The sequence below is a fragment of the Sinocyclocheilus rhinocerous genome, unplaced genomic scaffold, assembly GCF_001515625.1.
Source record: "Sinocyclocheilus rhinocerous isolate Xijiao unplaced genomic scaffold, SAMN03320098_v1.1 scaffold504, whole genome shotgun sequence".
Classification (NCBI taxonomy): domain Eukaryota; kingdom Metazoa; phylum Chordata; class Actinopteri; order Cypriniformes; family Cyprinidae; genus Sinocyclocheilus; species Sinocyclocheilus rhinocerous.
The window spans coordinates 1-4237 of record NW_015645076.1 but is presented as its reverse complement, the minus strand read 5'-3'; the positions used below and the strand labels follow the sequence as shown (position 1 = coordinate 4237).

Genomic DNA, 4237 nt, shown 5'->3' with positions numbered 1-4237 from the left:
CAGCACTGACAAATATTTTAGCAATGAGAGTACTTCTTCCTAAAAGTTTGGTCCATATTAGGCTATAATATAAAACATAGTAACAAGTCGAAATCTATTTTTGTGTTTGTGATATAATTTTTTTTTTCTGCACAACGCAAGTAATTAGAGCATATTTTTAATTTCACTATTCCAGTGCTGAACAAAAACATAAAAGTGTGTGTCTTTGCTTTGGGTGGATGTCTCTTTCAGATGTGAAAAGGGATGAGGTTTTACTTCTTTTGAGTCTTTTAAAAATATAACAAACTTTAGCTAATTTTTGCTGATGCTTGTAATCCCTCATCTGTATTTGCATATCCCTGAAGATGTTAATTGTGTCGATGACTTCATAATATATAAGAGAGCTATATGTCGTCTTGATTATCATATTTTAAAAACATTATGATTCATGCCAAAGAAAAGGCTCAGTTATAGCAGAGACCTCATAACGTTTCTGTGACACCTGTTTACCAAGTTGCTATTGAAGCACGCTCTGTTCAAATTATTCTTATAATGCAAATAAATAAAGATTTCAACCATGTCTTTTTGCATCTATCTTGTTCCTTGGAATCTATAGTATGCTTTTCAAAGTCCTTACAGAAATAGACTCTAACCTACAGGAGAGGCTTTGATTTTAAGGTCAATACGTTTTTAAAAATAACATGTCCTGCCATTTCTAATTACATTAATATATAAGCGTCGAATATGAACATGACAAGACTTATTAAGTGGCCTTACAAACACATCAGTAATGCCAAATGCTTCTCACCCGCATTTTCATAGTAAATTGTTGATTTATAAATTCCTCGTCTGTTAACATTCATATTAACTATAGAACGGGGCAAAAGGGACTGCCATGGGTGGGGGTAAAGAAAAAATGAGAGAAAAAACAAGGGGGAAAGGGGAAATGAGGAAAAAAATAAAGGGAAAGTGCAAAAAATAACGGGGAAAAAAGGGGAAAATTAATTGAAACAAATTAAATTGAAAGAGTATTTCACCTTTTTCAGTTTTTTCAGAGCATTTCAGTTTTTCACCTTTTCACTTATTTTAACTAACAAATTACAGAAAAAGTCAATATTTCGACCTATTTTACCTCATCACAAAACAACTCCTTATATTCCTTTTTGTAAAATTGAAAGAATAAGACATCCAAAACATACATCCACAAATACGGTTTATTCCAAAAGCTCAAATATGACATGCATACATAACAATCAGAAGTCAGAAAGAGCTTTATTGCCAAGTATGCCTGCGCACACAAGGAATTTGTTTTAGTGTCACAAGCTTCCAGTGCACAGAGACAACAACAACACACAGACAATAAAAATAACATGAGAATAAAAATACACATATGCAAATATAAATAAGCAAAAACAGAAAATTTAATTGAAAAGTAAAATAAATTGTATGTACAGCTGTGAATGATATAGATAGAATAGAATAGAATAGGAATAGAATAGAATTCTTTTTCAGTTTCTTTCCCCAGGCTATCTACCTCATGAACAGTTAATGTTCTCCCATTGTGCTATTAAAGTATGTGCAATAACCTTATACTTATTTATCACCCTAAATCCTAGTACATCCCTACAACTTTATTTTATTTTATTTTATTATATTCCTATTCTATCTATAGCACACCTGTACATACAATTTATTCTTTTTTTGTGGTTTATATTTATGCATGTGTAATTTATTCACATCTTATTTTTATTATCTGTGTGTTGTTGTTGTCTCCGTGTACTGGAAGCTTGTGACACTATAACAAATTCCTTGTATGTGCAAACATACTTGGCATTAAATCTCTTTCTGATTCTGATTCTATAGAAACAGTTGCAATTAGCTTGATAACGTTTAGGTACCAGTAATAAATTGTAAGTGTATCTTCTTAATTTTTTTCAGTACTGAACGCAGAACTGATAACGTCAGAGCTCATCAATACTACAGTGTTTTGTAATTTAGCACCAGGGCTCCTTTAATTTGTTCAGGTATTCATTCAAGAGAAGCACAGAAGGATCAGTTACAAAGCTGACAGTATATCATGCATCTGCGTTTTCTAAACATATCATAGAAGAAGAATAACTAGTTTTAAAAAAATCAATGAAGATATTATATGCTTGCTACCAAATAGGTTTATTCAAAAAAGCTTAAATCCAGCATCATTTATATAATACAAAGGAATATAAATAGGGAATATATAAACAAATTGAAATAATTACATATACAATAATAATAATCTGAAGAATACAAATATATACATGAAAATCACACACACACACACACACACACACATTTAAATTTAAAGAACTATAATAACAATATTACTAATAATACTTACATAATAATAATAATAATAATAATAAACTTTAAAATCTGACCTTTATATAATAAAAATGATGTATGTAAATACAAATTTAAATAACTACCTAATAATAATAATAATACTAATATAAACTTACTTCCACAAATATTTTATTCCAAAAGCTCAAATTTGACATTTTATAATTTGTATAAGACATAAATACAAATTTAAAGAACTATAATAACAATACTACTATTAATAATAATACTTACAATAATACTTGCTGCAATATAAAAGGCCACCTCGATTTATATCACAATCTCGCTTCTCTTCCATGTTATGTGTTTTATTGTACTTACCTCCACGTTATCCGAAAACGTCAAAAAAGACTAAAAATATGTTCCGTTTAAAAAATATCAAATTCGCCTTAACCTTTATAAACTAGTCAGCCGCGCGCTTCCGCTCTTTTTATGACTGTAATCATGTGGCTTCGCACGTGACTACGTTTCGGCCAATGGCTGTTTTGCCCCGTTCGGACCTGTTAGGAGTTGTTAGGACTTAGACCATTAGATGTTAGGATTGTTAGGACTTGTGTTAGGAATTAGTTCGGAAGTGTTAGGACTTATTTAGAATGTGTTAGGAATTGTAACAAATCGTTAGGAATGCGGCCACCGTGACTGCGAGCGATATGTGTTAGAACAGCTCCATCTATTGATCAGTGTGTGAAAATGTGATTTTAGTGAGCAAATAAACGTCTTTTTTTATGGTGGATGAATTAAATAAAATATAGAAAATGTAACAGGTTAAACAGTTTTAGAGGTAAAACTCGTATTTAGAATGTTTCAACGTGAAGAGTGGTTAAATCAAATTCACACCCTCTATGACAAACTCCTATGCACTAGCGCCATCTGGCGTTATTAAAAAAGAAAGAAAAAAACAAGCGATGTAAATGTAATATGAGACCCAACTCTATAACTAGGAACATCTTTAAGAGTATGTTTGGCTATTCTATCGAATAAAGTGATGTATGTTTTCCAAATAATTTATTTTGTCCTCTATTTGTTTATTTGAACTGATGTCGAGAGGGATTCTAAATACGAGTTTTACCTCTAAAACAGTTTAACCTTTTACATTTTCTATATTTTATTCATCCACCATAAAAAAAGACGTTTACTTGTTCACTAAAATCACATTTTCACACACTGATCAATAGATGGAGCTGTTCTAATAACTATCTCTCGCAGTCACGGTGGCCGAGAGGTTAAGGCGTTGGACTCGAAATCCAATGGGGTTTCCCCGCACAGGTTCGAATCCTGTTCGTGACGATATTTATTTTTTGCAAAACTACGATTATTACTTAAACAATTTAATCCACACCAAAGGGTCGAACAAACTGTTGTGTGAATATGTTTATTCTCTTTTTTATTCTTACAAGAAAATGCACATAATCGGCTGTAGAAACATGTTTGATTTCATTTCTTTCCCTGTTTAATATGTTAATATGACTGAGTTGTGTTTCAATTTAGGGGGAAGTGCTAAAAATAACATTATTTTGTGTATTTGGTGTAATGAAATGTGTTTATGTGGTTTAAGGTTCAAAAAACACATTATTTTCCACATACTGTACATTATTGTTTCTCCTCTATGCCCCGCCTTTCTGAAACGCGTCGATTTTTACAAAGCTCATCGGTCTGAAAAAGCAAGGTGTGCTGTGATTGGCCAGCTATCCAGTGCGTTGTGATTGGCCGAATTCCTCAAGCGTGTGACAGAAATGTTAAGCCCCTTACCATATTGTGAATGCTGCGCAACCACATGTGACGACCCGGCTGGACTCAGCTTCGTCCACGGTGAAAGCCGATCCAGCCATCGACCACTCGAAGTTGAAGTATTTCCTCAGCAACCAGCACGGATCAGCTCCAG

The 4237-nt window shown here is 32.5% G+C and overlaps 1 non-coding gene across 1 annotated transcript; it reads left to right on the top strand.

The window, feature by feature from the left end:
• The first annotated feature begins 3560 nt into the window (after positions 1–3560).
• Positions 3561–3642, top strand: trnas-cga (transfer RNA serine (anticodon CGA)). The gene has a single exon. It is a non-coding gene; the product is annotated as a tRNA-Ser (tRNA).
• Positions 3643–4237: the final 595 nt, after the last annotated feature.